Below are 20,042 nucleotides of genomic sequence, written 5' to 3'. Positions count from 1 at the left end.
TCTTGCATTAACTATCTTTTCTTTTTGTTAAGTTTTACAAAAACAAGATAGTAGTTTGTGCCTTACTTGTGTTTTTACCATCCAAATACAATGGCTCCATGTTTTTCCTCTTAATTTACTCAGAAATGCACCCCTCCTTGCACAATGGTAAAAAAAGAGTATCTAACATAACATGTCTTACACTCTACTATGTTCTAGCCCCTGTCCCATCACAACGTTGTTCATACCTGTACTGATTTTGCAAGTACTTCAAAGAAATGTGCTCCAACGAACTTGCTGCACTTATGCTCCCTCGTCATAAATACTACAAGCTGCAAAATTCCACCCCTTCATTGTAAAGTCCCCAGATGTTGAAAAGTTTTTTACTTCAATAGCTTCCTTCTGCAGACCGCTTGCCTTTAAAATTCTCTATCCATTTCCTCGACTATACCAACCTGCAGAAATTTAAATGTAACATGAACAAACATCTTGTGCATAACTCCCATTTCAGATGCCAGATTTATAGACATTCTTATTCCCAATAGCTTCTTTCGTCTCGATGGCAATGCGTCTTATTTTGGATGAATAAAACCAAAAGAAAAAAAAAAGTTAACTCGATCTGATAAAATTCCTAATTTATTTGGAGTAGTCCTTATCAATTTCTGGGTGAATATTGGAAAATATAGTATAACTGATAGTTATTCCATTTGCATAATAAAAATTAAAAATCTTAAATACAAACATAACATATCTTTATGACAGCTTATTTACAAAATTTAACTCAGATAGGTAATTCAAGAAGCACCATCATTTTTTTTTTAGATAGTTCGACGAGACAATTTCTAAATATTGTGATGCAGAATTTATACATGTTGTGTAACCTTTTATCATCTTTTGGCTAAAAACTTTGTAATCTTTGTTAGCAATTTTTTTACTTTAAAGATTTCTTCAATCAAAAACTAAATAAACAATTAAAACAAGTTTTTATACTTGTCTTCATACGAGGGGTGTGCAATAAGTAATACCCCTGACCCGCTTCCCATAGCAGTAGAGCAACGAAACTTGGCACAGTTATTAGTCTTTCTCTACATAGGAACCACCCAGAGTTATGCATTTCTCCCATCGTTTGATGCAGCTCTGGAGACCGTTTTTGTAGAACACCCCAGGTTGGTCCTCCAACCACGACATGACTTCAGAAATCAAGGCTGCATCATCTGGGAAATGCTTTCCTTTCAAAAACAACTTCATGGCTGGGAAGAGGTGAAAGTCAGAGGGTGCAAAGGTCAGGAGAGTAGAGAGGATGGGGGTGGATTTCATAACTACACGCCCGTGCTTCTGATCTGGCGACATGCGAGTTGTGGACCAGAGTGTTGTCCTGCAGGAGGAGGGTAGCTTTGCTGATCTTGCCCCACATCTTGATTTTGATAGCTTCCCTTAATGTCCTCAAAAGTGAAGTATAATAGGCTCCTGTAATTGTAGTACCCTTTTCCAGGAAATCTGTCATCACTACATCCTAGTCCCAGAAAACTGAGCATGACCTTGCCAGTGGAGGGCTGCACCCTTGCCTTCTTTGGAGGTGGTGAGTCCAAGTGCTTCCACTGCATTGACTGGGCTTTGGTCTCTGGATCATAGTGATGGACCCAGGTTTCATCCTGTGTAATCAGTCTTTTGAAAAACTTTCACTCATCTTCTTGGCACATCTCCAAATTCATCCTCGAGCACTTGACGCGTTCTCGCTTCTGGAATGGTGTGAGCAACCTGGGAATCCATTTGGCAGACACCTTATGCAAATGATCAGGAATGATAGTTTCTACAGTCCCTGTACTAATCTTGACATCTTGGGCTATTTGGTGAATAGTAGTGCACCGATCTTTCAAAATGGTAGCCTTAACTTGACGGACAGATGCCTCATCAATGGCAGAAGGGGGTGGGCGACCAGGTCAGGGAGCTGTTTCCACAGACTTCCGGCCATGTTTGAATTCATGATGCCAGCGTTTTACAAGGTCATATGATGGGGCATTATCACCATAAGTTTCTTTCATTTCATCAAAAGTCTCCTGTGTTGTGCGTCCTTTCAAATACAAAAAACGGATCACTGCTAGACATTCAACAGGCTCCATTTCACACCTGACTCAGGTCAAACACCTGTAAAACAGAAACCACAATTAGTTCAGAGTTGTAATTTGCCACATAACCTGTAGAGATATAAATCATTGCACATGCAAAATTTCATCTAGATCAGACAACTGGAAGTGGGTCAGGGGCATTACTTATTGCACGCCTCGTAGCTTATATATTTTTGTTTTTTTGAAAGTAAAGGACTAACTTTTGCAATCAGGCCTGCAAGTCCTAATTTTATATTGAATTAAAGTTGGAAATGAGGTCTCCCTCTCCTGTTAATTCTAAATAAAATTTACTAACAAGCATTTTTGGTGTGTGATTGATCAGAAGTTCTGCCCATATTTTTTTTAAATATTTACTAGATAATGTAAGTAGGTATGTCAATGAATATATTTGATTTTTTTCTTCACTTTTGTCTTTGGTTATTATTTCTTCTATTAGCAAAGTCGATTAACTTACTATTGGAGCAACGTCAGACAGGTATAGCTAGTATGTAAAACTATCTATTTATTAATACCGTACTGCATGATTACATAATCACGTTGACACACCGGTTCCTGCTGGATCACCGAAGGTAAGCAACATTGAACCTAGTCAGTACTAAATGGGTGACCATTTGAGACTTCCAGGTGCTGTATGTGCTCTCCGCTTATCTCGGCATTGTTTCCAAACTCAAACAGTGCCGATTCAGGAGAGGTGTGGTTGGAGATTGCGCAAATCTTGCCTCACAATTACACACGCTACTGCCCCTACAAGGGGTATCCTTTGTCTTTTGAGACTGAACAGAGGCATCAGATCGGTCTACATGTAACATACGTGTGTCACGGTTTCCAGATTATAAATTATTCGATTGGGAAATCCTATTAAAAAAGAGAATAAAAGGTGATAACAGCCTACAAACATTAAATTAATATACAGATATGCTAATTTAATGTTCGTAGTATGTTATCACCTTCTATCCTCCTTTTTAATAAATAGCAACTTTAGTTTTTACCTACATAATCTGGTTTATGTGGTGTCAAAATATATCTGGTTGTTAAGGTTTATCTTCAATATCCTTATAGGAGTCTGTGACATATTTCCATTGTATGGACGCCAGACGCGAATGGAAACCTCACAATATTATACCGTTTTTAGACAGAACAGATACTACCCTTAGCTCTTCGCCAACAAACCAAGAAGGTATATTTTAAAAAAATTAAAAAGGAGAACAGAAAGTGATGACATACTACAAACATTAAATTGATATATACATATACTAATTTAATGCTCGTAGTATCTTATTACCTTCTATCCTTCTTTTTAATAGATAGGATCTCCTGATCACTGAAGATGCAATGTTAAAAAAAAAAAGTAAAATAAAAACCTTTTGGCTAGGCTTCAAGGGTAGTATCTGTTTTGTCTAAAGATAGTATGATATTATGAGATTTCCGTTCGTATTGGGTGTCCATACAACGGAAATATGTTACAGATTCCAATCAGGATATTAGAGATAATCCGTAATAAGCAGATATATTCTGACACTACATTAAGCAGATTACTTAGATAAATACTTTTACAGTTTTAACAAAAGGGCTACAATAATGTCGCAGGATTTCCATTCATGCTGAGCGTAATGCCCAGCAGCAATATATTACATATGAAAGGAATTCCCACAGGTCTAGCTAGTAATATACAAGTTCTTCGAAAACATGGGTTTCATCTTCTCTATGACTCATAAAACTGAAACTCTGACTGACGTCGGTATATAAATATTAAAAAACAAGTCCCGCATGCGTGGTTCCCCTCTAGTGCTGCATGTGAGATGACGCCACAAAAAATTGTGAAGAAATGATTAATGTGAGAAGTGTGAAAGGCCAAGCTTGCCTTCACATTTTTGCCAAGTTTCAGAAAAATCTAATGGATTGGGCAAAAGTTTTTGTTTTTGTTTTTTTTTTACAAGGTGGTCACCACTTATCAAGGCCCGGAACCCACTCAGGGATAAGGGTTATTATGGGATAAAAAATGTCATTTTTTAAATTTTGGGGCATTTATGACCTCTTTTAAACTCTTGAGAATGCCAAATCCCAGTGAAAATGGACAAATGGTGCAGTTTCACGCTTTAAGACATGTATATTTGAATTCAGCACCATGGAAAACCATTATATAGACATACATATCAAGTTTTTGAGTGATATGAAAAAAGAGCTCCAAAAAGGCATGTTCTTTTTTTTAGCCCTAAAAGCCCCAAAAGGATATGAACCAGAATTTAACCAAGGTCATCCATACTGAATTTATATTAAGAACAATGGCCTCCACATTCTAAACAAGTATCATTTTTGGCCATTTTGGAGCATTTTTGACCTCTTTTGAGCCTCTAGGGATGCCGAATCTCAGCATAAATGGATAATGATGCAGTTTCAGGTCTTAACACATGTGTATTTGAGTTGAACACTGTGAAAAACCACTATATAATCAGACATATAAGGTTTTTGTTGAGAAATATGAAAAAAAGAGCCACAAAAAGGGGTGTTTTTAGCACTAAAAGTCCTCGGGGACATGAACCAGAATTTTGTCAGAGTCACCCATACTGGATTTATATTAACAATGGGCTCCACATTTTGGCCAACTTTCAGAAAAATCTAATAGATGGATCAAAAGTTATGGTGCATCATCATCATGATGGGCTCCTTGCCCAGACCAATGTAACTCTTCCTCTCCAGAGTTTCCTGTCTTCCATCAGTTGCTTCAGATCTTCAAGTTCACAGTTGGCGTCGTGTGCTATTTGTTGGATGTACGTGGATCTAGGTTATCCTCTGCTTGCGCGTCAGTGACATGGAGTCCATAGCAATACATCACTCACCAATTCATGCTTGCTCCTCAGACAATGACCGGCAAATCGTAGGCATCTTTCTCTGATGGTATTAGATATGGCAGGTAGGTTTCCATAAAGTTGCTGCTTCGTGGGATGATTTTGCCAAGATATATTTAATATTGTTCTTAGCATATGTATGTGCCGTCTAGTTTTCTTTCCAATCTTTTGGTGAGTGTCCAGGTTGTAGCACCATAAACAAGGATAGACTCTACCACTGCCCTGTAGAACTGCCTTTTCAGTTTGTCAGCCAGTTCCGAAGTTCATACTGAATGTAGTCATCCTATGCGGTCCATGCTTTTGAGATGCGAATTCTGATATCTCTCTCTGTGGAAACTATGTTGCTACCCAGATACGTAAACTCAGCGACTTCTTTCAGTATTGATCCAACCAAAGCCCTGATCTCTCCTTTCACATTGAAAGACATAAACTTTGTCTTATCCGCATTTATGTGGAGACCAATGTCATTTGCCGACTTTTCTAGCTTACGTAACAGTGTTTGCACATCAGCAGTGTTGTTCGCAAACAAAGCAATATTGCATAATCTGCATCAGTTATGTGTGCTGATTGATGACGTCTGTTTCTGGATTCATTTAAGGTGAAGCCTAGCATGTGTATATAAACAGAGGTGCGAAGTACAAAGTCAAGACAGACAATGAAAAGAAAAGAAGCAAGAGTATCTCCTTGTAGAACCCCAGTGCGAATGTCGATAAATTCAGTGTCCCCATCTGGGGACCTAACCATTGCTTGAGTGTGCTCATATAGCATGATAATAGCATTAATGACTTCATCTGGAATGCCATATGCTTTTAATATGCTGGCCATTTTTCCTCTATGTACGGAGTCGAATGCTACAAAGATCATGACTGCCTCAATGTTTTTTGCTTTGACTCCTTCAATCAGTCTCCTAACAGTAAGTATTTGACTAGTAGTAGAGCGATTCTCTCTAAATCCATTTTGGTTCTTCCTGAGCACTTCTTTGATCTTTGGTTGGATACGGTTGAAAAGCATGGCATAGTAGATTTTTGCTGCAATTGGAGTGAGTGTTATTCCCCTGTAGTTGATTGGTATGCTTAGGTCACCCTTCTTGGGGAAGAGAAATATGCATCCTTCCCTCCATATATCAATATTTTTTTTATTATATGCAGAATTGCATGAATTAAGAAGGATGTCATTGAAACCACCTGTCTTCCATACTTCAGGAGGTATGTTATCTAAGCCTGCAGCTTTACGATTCTTGGTCTTCTTTAGTACATGTAGAAGTTCCTCCATTGTAAAATCACCCTTCTCAATACCGAGTTCCTGTAGAACAATCGGCTGAATTGGTTGGTCTGTCACTTCTGGTTTGTTTCAGAGTAGCTTTTCAAAATGTGCTTTCCATTTCGAACATGCATTTTCTAGAGTGTTTGCCTTTAACTTTGGCAGGTCGTTTGCGACCAGATATCTCATTTACTACTTGCCAAGCCAGATAAGATTGTTTGTTATCTGCTGCATTCTGGATTCGATCTATTTGTTCTTGAACATACTTCTGTTATTCTGATAGGTACATCATACTAAGCTCTTGAAGCGCCTGCTTCCTTAATTTTGTATTCTGTCGAGTGGGGTATTTATGTTGCTTTTTGATTATGTTTTTTAACTTTTCTTGTTTTAATATTATTGTCATTTTCCCACAGTACTTTTCGCTTTACCTTGGGCTTCAGAGGTATACACTTCTTTGCTGCTTCGTGGTGCGATCTAACAAAGTTTTCATAGGTGGTATTAGCAGTTGGTTCCTGCTCTTGTGATTGTAAAGCATCAAATCTGTTTCGCAGTTCGAAGATGAATCTCTGTTTGATCTGATTGTCGTGTGACAACGTTGACCCGTTGTAGGGCTGTCTAGATGATTTTTTTAGTTTTGTTTGCTTGTAGGCTTAACTTCGACTTGGAGGTTACAATCCTATGATCAGTAGACACACCATAGAAACTGCTATAAGCTTCACAGTTATGACAGCTATTGATCCATTTCTTATTCATAAAAAGATAGTCCAGTTGTGCCTTTGGGGATTGATAGGTCCAGAGCTTACTGGGTCTTTTCTGAAAACGGGTATTCATGCATTGTACGTCGTTTTCAAGGAGAAAAGTTAATAGATACTCTCCATTTCGGTTTATTCCATCATGGAAAGAGAACTTATGTTTGTTGTCTTCCCGTCCTATATGTTCATTCATGTCACCCCCAATAACCAATAAATTATGTTTGGGGATTGAGCACACTATTGCTGAGAGTTCATCATAGGAATTCAGGATCTCTTGCTTGTCACTGACGTTGGTAGGGCTGTAGCAACAAATAACAGTAGTAGCAGGATTACCACTGAAGGTAGCAAGAATTATCCTTTGTGTTATCTTCTCAGCACTGTTCAATGATTTCAATGCTCGAGGGCTAAGCAGAAGTCCTACTCCCCCAATGGTACTATTTGTCGAATTTTTCCATGCTGACGCTGATACTAGTGTCCAGCTGTTACCAATTTCATGGTCCTTTATGTCCATGTCGTTGTGGAAGAGACGGTGCTCTTGAATACACACAATATTGATATTGTGTTCTTTGGATGAAGCAACAAGTTCTGATATTTGAGATGTGGGTTGAAGTGTCCGTACATTAAAGGTGGATATTTTTATGGTATGTCTACATTTTGCTATAGCCTAGGTTTTGGTGCTGTAGTAAACTTGTCGATAGCTGTGGTCAGTGCCGGCACACCAAGTAGCGACACTTGATTACCCATGTGGCGGTCGATGCGGTATGGAATTCTGGTTTGATTTAGAGTCATATTGAATTTTTCAATAGCTCAGATAATATCACCTGTGTGAGCTACGTCTACAGGCGAATCGCAGTAGCTTCTCAATTAGACTAGTTGAACCTGCTCGTTGATCTCTTAATGATTGTTCCGCTCAGCGTCTTTTGTGCCCTGACATTGAATGATTATTTAGTTCTTCCACCAAGGTGCATAACTGTCATGCTGTTCCCCATGACGTTATCAGGGCCCATTGGTGCAAAACGTGTCATTTTGGGACATTTTTTACCTCTTTTGAGCCTCTGGAGACGCAATGGGAATTTTTGCAAAAATAATTTTTTTACTGTGCACATCTATGTAATAAAATACAATTTGTGGCACAATTTCAGGAAAAACTAATGGATGGTTATTTGGCAATCGTCAGGATTAACAGACGCACAGACACCACTGAAAATATAGTTCTCTCCCCAATAAATCAGGGACCAAAATAACAAAAAACAAGGTTTAAAAAATTAAATATTGTATTTAAATTCTGTTTAATGTGATTTGAAAATGAATATGAATAATAAAAATTTTTAAAACTATAGTAATAAGTAGATAATTTTTAATCAAAAAAATAGGAATTCTATGAAAAGAAAAATATACTTTAATATCATAATAAAACTGTACTTAATTTGATTAGAATTATAAGCTTTTTACTCAAATAGCTTCTTCCATCAAACTGCTAGACTTTGGAATTTTCTCTCGGTTCTCTGCTTCCTTGACTTTACTGGCATGCAGAAATTCAAGTGTAATATGAACAGGCATCTCACTGCACAACTCTCTACATAGTATCCCTGAAAATTTAGTTCCAAATAGTAGACCTTTATGTCAAAGTGGCAATGTGCCTTGTTTGGAGTGAAAAAAAAAGGCAAAATATAAATTTCATTAGAATAAAATTATACTTTTGCTTGGGAGAAATAGAAAAGAACGATTTAACTTAAAAAAAAATTAATATTAGTGTTTCATATAAACTTTTTTAAATTCATATTTGGACTTCTTCAACCAATATATATTAATACATTGTTATTTAAACATGCTTTCTTGATCTAGAAAAGTTCTTGGACAGAAAAGATACAGTATAGTATACTACACTTTAATGGCTATAGAGTTGAATGTAATAATCAAAGAAGAAAGCGCCCGTGTGTGTGTGTATTGTGTGGTTATACAACTTACCTTCACATGGTATCTGAGAGAGAGAGAGAAATTAAAGATGGCAGCCATGCATTTATAAGGTGTAGTCTCGTGGAATCTCACGAGATCTCATCTTCGACTGCACACGTATGCAAATGGAATGGAGTCAGTTTTAATTAATAGAATGCCTGTTGGCAGAGGTGGTCGCCAGGAGATGTGCTGGAAGTTGAGAGAGAAAGTTGACAGTGACGAATTTTAGCTGAACCTTTGCTTATTGTATTTATTTTATTTTGTTTTGCTGTTTACCAGCCCATTTAACTGCAAGCTATTTTGGCATAATGGGGGACAAGTTCGACCTTAAATTAATAAAGAATTCGACGGCTCGACCCTGGTGCTTGCATTGCCTGTTGTCTAGTGTGAAGAGCATTGAACACATGGTTCCTCTACGTCTGTCCGGCGGGGCTTTCGTGGTATATCAACAGCTTAGTCCTGAGGAAAGACAGGATATGAAAGGATCAAGGCATCATAAAAAGGAGGACAAGCGCAGTCACCAAAGGCTGGGATGATGAAACAGCCGACAATCTGTTCGTTTGCATGGTGAAGGAGACCATTGCAAGGGTAAAGCAGGATGACCCCACCAAAGGAGACTGGTGTGTGCAGGGAGACAAACTGAATGTGTGGGTGGATGCGAGCTCTTTGGCAATTGGTGTGCTGTTGGAAAAGAATGGGGCTGTGATTGAGGATGCCTGCTGGTTGCGATAGGCGAATGACGCTGTTCATCTCAACCTGGCAGAGCTCGATGCAGTGATAAAAGGAATCAACCTGGCACTCCAGTGGAAAGTCAGAAAATTATGCATACACACAGATTCGCTATGCGTGTACCACTGGATATCAGACACATTGACAGGCAAGACTAGGGTGCGCACTAAGGCAGCCAGTGAGATGCTGATCAGATGGAGGTTGGAGACTGTAAAAAAGCTGGTAACAGAGTACAACCTGTCTGTGAATGCGTTACTAGTCACTTCAAATTGCAATCTTGCGGATAGGCTCACTCGGGTGCCACAGAGATGGTATGACACCATGAAGAAAGCCGAGCCAGTACTATTATGTGCCGCCTCTATTGAGGTGGCGAATGAAATCAGGAAGATACACCACCTCAGTGGGCATCCCGGAGTGAGACGGACATGTTATTTTGTGCAGTTGTCCAATCCGTTGGTGTCTAAAAGTGCAGTGAAAGCGGTAGTCAAGGAATGCCAAACATGCCAGTCAATCGACTCCGCCCTGGCCAGATGGAAAAAAGGTCAGCTGGGAGTAGATGCGACTTGGAGCTGCCTGGGTATAGACATAACCCACTATGGCAGCCAGCAGTCCCTCACCCTGCTCGATTGTGGACCAACAAGGTTCATAATCTGGCACCCATTAATAAGACAGGATTCCTCCATTGTCATCTATGAATAGGAGTCCATATTTTATGAAAGGGGGCCGCCTGAAGAGATCCTCACAGACAATGACACGGCCTTCTGCAGTGGAGAGTTCAGACGTTTTGTAGACAAGTGGGGGGATCCAGCTCAGACACAGATGTGCATATGTACAGAGTGGCAACAGCATAGCAGAGTGGTGCCATCGAAGCGTGAAGAAGATTGTGGCAAGACAACAATGCACGATCGCAGAGGCGGTCTATAGATATAATTCAACACCAAAGGATGGCATGACTGTTGCAAGCGCACCCACCAATGCAAGCCATTGCTATCGAGTGTGCATCAAGAACACTGACACCCGTCTACCTGATTGGCAGGAAACCCGAGGGCCATATGAGTTAGGGGACACTGTCTGGGTGAAGCCTCCCAATAATCGATGCGCCAACAAGCTTTCAAAGAGAGCGAATCACTGGCATCATCAGTGAGCAAGCCGTGCTAGTCGGTGATACCCCACATCATGTGAAGGATATCCAGCCTGTCCTAAATACAAACCAGTTGGTGAGTAGCAGTAATGGTGAACCATCCAACGATGACCTGTGGATCTGACCTATTCCTCGTGATGGTACAACTGCGAACCCCAACACTGATGCCAATAGTTCCAGCACCTATTCTGAGAGCTCCGATGAAGAAATCCAGCCTGATGGTATGACTGTAGGCCCTAATGCTGATGCCAATGGTTCCGACTCCTCTTCTGAGAGCTCCAATGAAGATGAAGCAGTCCAGCCAATCCACCTTTGTAGGAGTGCCTGCAACAAACGACCACATCCACCATGCCACAAGTGTGGTCTGGAAACCAGGGGAGAGTGTAGAGTTGAATGTAATAATCAAAGAAGAGGATTCGAGAGAAATTAAAGATGGCAGCCATGGATTTATAAGGTGTAGTCTTATGGAATCTCACGAGATCTCATCTCCCACTGCACACGTATGCAAATGGAATGGGGTCAGTTTTAATTAATAGAATGCCTGTTGGCAGAGGTGGTTGGCAGAACATGTGTTGGAAGATGAGAGAGAAAGTTGACAGTGACGAATTCTAGCTGAACTTTTGCTTATTATATTTATTTTATTTTGTTTTGCTGTTTACCAAGTAGCTAATGTTATGTTGCATGTTAAGTCTACATTAATGATCTTCCAAATCACATCCTTACATCATTTGTAGACATTTATGCTGACGACACTACCATTTATGGTAGCACATCTAAGACAGTAAACGACCAAGTTCTCTCCAATTCTCTCTCCTCTGATCTTGAGCACGTAGTACAATGGGGTAAGGAGTGGCTGGTTACTTTTAATGCATCTAAAACCAAGCTTCTCTCTTTACATCATCAACATTCTGATCCACATCTGGCATCAATTGAAATGAATGGCTCTCGTCTTCAGGAGGCCTCAAGTTTTGACAAGCTTCTGGGCTTGACCATTACTCCTGATCTTAAATGGAACACGTACATCAAATCTGTTGCCAAGGCCGCTGGAAAAATGGTGGGATCTTTCTATCGATCCGGTAGATATCTCACTGCTGATGCTATTCTCTATCTATATAAGAGCCAGGTACGTCCAAGGATGGAATACTGTTGCCATATCTGGGCAGGAGCTGCTAGAAAGGACTTGGCCTGCCTTGATAGAGTTCAAAATAGACTTTGTAGCTTCGTAGGAGATGTCCTTTTCTCTTCCTTGCAACCTCTATCTCACAGAAGAGATGTTGCGAGTTTGTCTCTGATGTATCGTTATTTTCATGGAAAGTGTTCGACTGAACTTCAATCTATGGTCCCCCCTCGCCAAACTTTCACAAGAAACACTCGTCTAGCTGTAAACACTATCAACAATTCCCCCCACTCTTTATCTGTGCCTAAACCTAAACGTAGATTCCATGAACAAAGCTTCTTTCTTAGAACTGCACGCCTGTGGAATTGTCTTCGGTTTTCCTGCTTTCCGGCTGACTACAATATGGTTGTGTTCAAGTCTAACGTAAATAAGTTCTTGATGAACCGTTCCATATAAGTTATCAAATTTACCAAATTTTCATTACTAATGATTACTATATTGTCCAATTTCTACTGTACACTCTTTAATCCTTATCCTTGTGGCCTCTTGGCCTTGATAATGTGGTGATGCCTGTGTAAAAAAAAAAAAAAAAAAAGTCTAAAGCACATAAAGGCTTAATCTTCCGATTCTAGTTTAGTTTCTCTAGTCAAGGGGAGGGTGTTCCGAATATATACTTCTCTATTTAATATGGATTCCAGCAACTTACTCATGACACACAGGAGACTTATTGGTCTGTACTGAGAGGAAGATGACTTATCACCTGAATTCTTAAATACAGGGCATACTGATGAGGTTTGCCGGGGTATTGGGAAGCACTTCTCCTTAAGGCAACGCTTAAACAGTTTTGTAAGTATGGGGGCAAGTTCTGGTTGAAGCTTTTTCAACACTATAATTGGAATGCCGTCTGGGCCAGTTGCTTTATTGGAATCAAGGTTTTTGATTAGCTTGGCGACCTCACCCACAGATATTTGTATGTTGCATAGCGTGTTGTCTGTTATAGGAGGAAATATGGGGAGTTGATGGCCTTCGTCGCATAGGGTAGAATTAGCTGCAAAGTTCATGGTAAATAGTTTGGCCTTATCTGATGCTGACGAAATGACCTTTGGAAATTTGTTTTAAATCACCAAAAAGTTTTAGGAGTCCCCAGTTGGTATGGTCAGATTTTCATGAAAAAACAAAATTCTCGTTTTTGCAATGTAGATTTATTTAGAAAACACTAAAAATATTTCAAAGTTTCATCTCATTCCAATATACCAGAAATTTGAGTATCTACTTTTCTAAAACGAAATTTTTTAAAATATGATAAAAAGTCCTCTCTAAAAAAAAAAAAAAAAGAAAAGAAAAAAAAGATTGGTGCCGTCTTTTACATCTCGGTAGAGTAGCCATGCACACAATGATAGAACACACTGAGTCTTCTGTGTTTCTTTGATACAATTGAGTTTATTAACCTTCGAAACAGTATTTCAGAAACATGTCACCAAGTTCTCCTTGCCTCTTTATCTTAGAGGGGAGGAAGAGTCTTGCAAAATACTGTTGTTCTCTCGCTTTGAAGACCAAAACTAACTTAACTTTCTAAAAGCAGCTCTATAACTCTCGTTTTTCCTAATTCATCATCCAGTTCTCTTTTTCTAGAGATAAAAGTGGAAGCAAACGCTGATAAAAGAGGAAGCAAACGCTGTCACCTGGGAGAGCAATTTAGCTGAAGATAACGTGTGTAATTAATTCCCTAATTCTAATCTTGTTGCCAAGTCACTAATAAGGATTCTGGAGGCAAACGTTTTACCTCGGCTAATATATGTCTGTTACTTTAAGGTTTGAGTTCCTGGACTAATACCCACAGAGGCTATCATATTCGTAGGTTTAAAATACCAGCCTGCTGTATTACTGTTTCGTGAATAAAGTCTGGACCATACACTAATTTCTGGTGAAGCCTCTTGATACCATATTTATGGAAACTGTTATGGCTTTTCTTTTTCCAATGCTTTACAATGATATAGGTTTTTTTTAATCCATTCTCTTTGCGTTCTGCTCAAAACTTCTCTTCTGATCACTTCCACAAATCTTCCAATGGCCACATGATAAGTCACAAATCAAAACAAATCTAGAATCCCAATTTCTGAAGTAGATCCCTACTATCACACCTTTTCGAAAGCTACATTCTCCAAACTTCCAGAGGTTGAAAACCATTTAAAGTAGATCAAACTAAACTTATTGTTTCTGTGAGAAGCTGGTATTGCCCCATCAGTTTCATGACTTCATCATCACAAGTTATTCAATCGTGACTTCAATCTCCACCTCCAACAGTGAGATGCTTACAGAACAGAATCTGTGCCTACATCAGAAACGAATTTCCATATGGTAGGGATACTTCTAATAAAGATCCTAATATACGTTTTTATGTGTTGCAATGCTTCCATCTAAAAGTATCTGTCTGCAGGAAACACATTGACAGCAACAATTTTTCAAGTCCAATGTAAGCCAATTTTTGTTGAGCCATCCTCTTAAATAATCCAACTTTGCCCAACTTCAATCATTGTACCAATTTTCCAGACAAACACATTAACCATTCTCCTTGAGTTGCCTTTAGGTCTTGATAAGCAGTAACTCATTAGTTAAAATATAATTTCCTCAGCAACTGCCCAAATAAGTTTAATCTCCTCTTACATACACACACATACACATTTTTTTTTCACTGGTCAATTATCAAACACAGGATATCAAATTCTGATAAAAAAAAAATCTAATTGGGTTCTCAAAGCCAGTAAGATTGGTGCAACATTTTGCCCATCGTCGCATTCTATCGATCACTAATTTCATTTGTGCGTCAGCTAAATTTAATACTCCTCATTCCCCAGTTCTTGCGCAAAGAAAATTGTAAAAACTGAGAATTTTTTTTTTAATTTAAATTGTTTTGAAAAGAAAAACTACCATTTTCTAGAATGTTATCTTAAAATAAATTGGATTTCTTTTTGTTAAAAGTGTTTTTTTTTTATGTGGCGTTTGGAGTTTTTGGGATGTTTTAGATTTATTGTTTCCACTACTGAATTGTTTCAGGCATAGAATGAAATTTAAATTAAATATAATAGTTCAATACATTTGAATCTATTTAATTTATATATAATTATATATAGTAAGTTATAAAACCATATATGGCAATTAAGCTACACAGAATATTCTGCATTTCATCCTCGTGAGAATTCATCAGGCTTATGCCACAAGGATGACATGTGGAATATTCTGTGTAGTAATTGTAATTGACATACATATTTTCATAACTTACTACCTAGCTCTATATATTGAGCACTGTTAAAATAAATACTGAAAATTTATGCATAAAATTATATATATATATATATATATATATATATATATATATATAATTATTTTTTTTTTACTATAATAATTAAATACCTACAGACACTAGTGTTTCATCCTTCCGGGATTCTTCAGTGCAGGGTGTCACGATTACTACCAGTCGAACGATTCGAACCCCGCGACACGAGACATCTCTGGCTCGATTAGCGGAGGCCGTATCCATTCGGCTACTATTAACCGTATGAAATAGCGTTGAATTTTAAACATTTTAATTTAAATGTTCATTACGTCAGACAGACAGTGATCAAATCGTTATACGATGATCTACGCATAAGAGCTAAATTGACCGACATTTAATTCAACGGAAAGTGCTCAACGATAAGAAATGAATTTCTTAAAGGGGCTGTCATAATTATTTTTTTTTACTATAATAATTAAATACCTACAGACACTAGTGTTTCATCCTTTCGGGATTCTTCAGTGCAGGGTGTCACGATTACTACCAGTCGAACGATTCGAACCCCGCGACACGAGACATCTCTGGCTCGATTAGCGGAGGCCGTATCCATTCGGCTACTATTAACCGTATGAAATAGCGTTGAATTTTAAACATTTTAATTTAAATGTTCATTACGTCAGACAGACAGTGATCAAATCGTTATACGATGATCTACGCATAATATATATATATAGGTTTTGTGAAAATGTTCACTTTTACAAACATTTTCTACTCTTTGTATATTCCACTCATTTTTAAATCAGAAGTTCTATGTTTGTCACTATAGCAACAGCGCATATATACATAAATAAAAATCTTACTATATTCCAAAGTCCAATGTTATATTTATCTTATCAATCATTATCAAATTAAAACAACTTTGGTACATTTTACACATCTGTTTCTTCATAGGGAACAATAAATATTTGTATGCAAAAATTGAATATTTCCTTCTGTAGATTCATCATGTTCTTGAATTTTACATATTACATCCTCATGCATTTTTCTCTTTGAAAATTTTTTGTTTTTTCTGATTAGTTCATGGAAGGAAATATCGATTGTTAACAAACTAATATTGATTGTTTCCTGTGAATGAAACAGAGCTGTAAAATATATGAAAGATTTTATTCTGGAAACAAATAATAGATTTAGATGCAGATAACCTTTTTGAACCGCTCATGGTCTGACAAGTTTGACAGCTTATTTAATTGTTATTTCAAACTGGTAGTGCAGGAGCCCTAATTCTTAGGTAGCACTAAGAGTAATTTCTCTATCAACAATTGTATAATGTCAGGGTCACTGTAGTACTGCATCATGCATGGAAAGAGATCTGCACTTATCTCAGGTAAGCCTTTTCGCGGCTGCAACACCCTAGATAAAGGCTCTACTAATAATCAATTTGTGTGATCATACTAGTATTAAGCAAACCCCTAACTTGCTCATCCTACTCTATCAAAAATTTAAAAATATGACATGAAAAACAAAAATAAGGCCAGACCAAATGTTCATCAAAAACAAACAAAAAAACAAACAATTTGTCTACTTCCTTGAGGCATGCGTTCACAAACATCTTGCATCTTAAAACCAGCATCGATGACATCGAATCCTTTTCTCCTAAAAACTCTCCAAATAACCTAGAACTAAGTGAAGTAAATCTACACTCTTTGATATCTAACCAGTTCGATATGACTGGATATCTCCCACTCTGCAGAAAGGACTTTGACAAATATATGCATAAACTTAGAGTTTATATTCGTAATAATTTCCTCTGGACATAATCTAGAATCTGAATGTGTTTTAGAATAACTTTACAACACAGCGTTCGTTACTTACTATATCCTCTATGATTCTTCTTAGACCCAGGCCTGCATCCTGCTCAACTATGTCACTGATAGTATAGATGCATGTATTTGAGGATTTTAATATTCACTAGTAACGGGTTGATTTCTTGAGGTACATCGATCCTGTTGGTAAGAGCACGCATACTATCTCTATTGTGAAAGATCGAAAGAATCAGCAAGCCACGATTCTCAATCGATTTTTGACTACATTAGCCAAGGTTTGTGTTATGAATATTCATAGCAAACTCGAGCATGCACATCACCTTATCATTATGGTAGATATTACCGGAAACTTTCGACACGCAAATAAGAGATCCATTGCTCTAAGCGACGACATACTAGAATAGCATAGAATGTATTTAAAAAAACAAACTATGCAAAATATTTAATTACGAAAATATAAATTTCAGTTCATTTGGAAAGAAATCAGCCATTTTAATAAATATGCATGGAGATGTATTTAATTGACTTTTATATTATTTTATGATTAAGCAGTTAACAGTAATGTCACGTTAATTTGTTAGTAGGGGAGATGAATTAATGTTACTAATCTTTATATCAAGAAATTTAAAACAACATGTCCGCAACAAAGTTTATTAATACATAAACCGGCAATGAAATTCAAGCTCATAGTCTCTTATTAAATGTAGATTTAAGAAAAGACATTTAGATATATTTATGCAATTTGAATTTCAACATTTACTAAGAATTTCTAAAGAACAAAACTTTTAAATCTACACTACTGATAAAAAATTTAAGACCACTTAAAAATTAAAAAAAAAAAAAATTTTAAGGATAGATTTTACAGATCTGGAATATTGTATGTCTAATCAATACATATTATAGAATGCTATATCCAAATGTCAGCTCTTTACACAATGTACTTTTTAAATTGTGTCCTCAAGAAATGTAATAATTTTATGTAGTGTTTTTCACTTTGTTTATCGTGGCGATTTAATTAAGTAAACGTACATGTTCAATATCAATTTAATTTTAATAAAAGAGAGAGCTGCATGTATCAATGATAAAGTGTTTTTTTATACAATTGGTATTTCTTTTCGCTTCTGTTAAATTCTTTGCTTGGCATTGATTACATTCGTTGATTTGGTTCCCTCAACCCCTTCCCCAGTAAAACATATACAGAGAAAAAAAACTTCAGTTGTCCTTCTGCTATGCTTGTGGCACAAATCACTTATTTTTTAGTGTTTATTAAAGAAAAACACCCTCTCCTCCACATGTTTAGAAAATGGGTTTCCAGAAGGTTCGCTGCATAAGTACTATTGTTTTTTATTGTTTTAACATCTTTATTTTATTTTTGTATTGGCTTTGTTAAAGTTAACGCTGTGATTGTTTAAAATTATTTATTTCTGGTTGGTGAGGACCGTTCTGCTTTACATTGAATGCTCAGAAAAAGTTCCTTCTGATTAATGTTTACCAGTTTTAAAATTAGCAACCGAACTTGGCTGTTGTTTAGAATAACAGAATATTTTTTGGATCTGGTAAATATTAATCAGAAAGGACTTTTTCATCGCATGTATGTGAAACAGAATGATTCGCACAAACCGGAATTTTTTAGTAAGAGATTCGTTCATTGTTTTTTTTCATAAGATAATTTGGGACGCTATAAGATTCCTGCCTTAACAATTTACCAATGGGGACTTGTTCAAAAAATTGTCCAGCAAGTCACAGAACTTCAACCACATCGTGTATAATACCTACAATTTTAGTTTTGAGGTTATTTCTTTCAACAGCTATTCAATCTAATTCTGGTATTTTTGACTTTAGTGGAATCCTTACCACTGTTGAACATCAATGAATCAATGGAAACAAGATTTTCATCTCATCTAAATGATAAAAAACTTGTATCTACTTTCCTAGATCCAAGATTCAAATTTTAAAACAATGGCATGGAAAGCACTAAGAATTGGATTCTACATCTACTTTCTACTAATGATAATGAAGCAGAATCAACAGGATAGATTTCTACAAGCTTTGTTGAGGGTCAAGAAGATCAAAGTAAAAGTAAAACTATCTCTTTCAAACCTGTTTGATGAATTAACTTCGAATAAGTCTACAGTAACAAATCAAAACTTAGAGCAGGTAGAAGCAGAGTTAAACCTTGAGACTGCAACTACAACAGAAATACAAAAATCACAATCTAAACTCAAAAGGAGTAAATCCCTGGCCTCAAAATATTTAAGTGCACCACCTTCATCTTTAGTACATGTAATGTGTATGAACCTACGCGGAACTGGCCGTGTCCTGAGAATAGAGAAACTAATGTTTCTACAACTTAAAAGTATTCAACTTTAAATACTGAGGAGACTGAGAGCAAAGGAGGCAGACAGCAAGAATAGAAGAGTAATTGAACAGCAGCAGGTGCAGAGTCTTGGCTTATAGTTAGTCACTTAAAGAATTACAATTTGTACTTTGCAGTTTCTTTTTTCTGATCTAATTGTTTAATTATATTCATTTAAGAATTGGAAATTGTACTTTGTATTTTAATTAATAAAGGCAAAAATCCATAATAGTGGCGAGACACTTTAGTTAGATTAAATTGTTAAGTTAAATTGGCAGTTACTATGTAAATGTTTCAAAGCTATCTGATGAGTTTCTTGGCAGTGATGAAATGATTTAAATTTAATAGGCAAGAGAAAAGTAATTAATCACCCGATTAATCAGCAAATTGGCCGATTACCAATTAATTTGTAAAATGGCTGATAAGCTGATCTCTGATTATCTGCCAATAAATCGATACACCCCTAATATATATACACATACATATGTATACATAGATCCAATACTATATATATATATATATATATATATATATATATATATATTGTATTTTTTAGAGGGAATTAGACCTGGAGTCTAAAGAGCAGAGTATATTTTCATGTATTAGTAAATGTATTAATACTTTTAAAAGAAAACAATGCATATTGTACTGTAGATATATAATAAGCTCAATAGGTGTAGGTA

At 36.9% G+C, this 20,042-nt stretch overlaps 1 long non-coding RNA gene across 1 annotated transcript in view; it reads right to left on the bottom strand.

Moving 5' to 3' along the window:
- LOC145279589 (uncharacterized) overlaps positions 1-20,042 on the bottom strand; it is a 511,586-nt gene that overhangs the window by 334,055 nt on the left and 157,489 nt on the right. The gene's annotated exons all lie outside the window — the stretch shown is intronic.

This window comes from Euprymna scolopes, chromosome 7 (genome assembly GCF_053919585.1).
Source record: "Euprymna scolopes isolate OS-2025 chromosome 7, ASM5391958v1, whole genome shotgun sequence".
Taxonomy (NCBI): domain Eukaryota; kingdom Metazoa; phylum Mollusca; class Cephalopoda; order Sepiida; family Sepiolidae; genus Euprymna; species Euprymna scolopes.
This window is presented reverse-complemented; position numbering and strand designations above follow the sequence as displayed.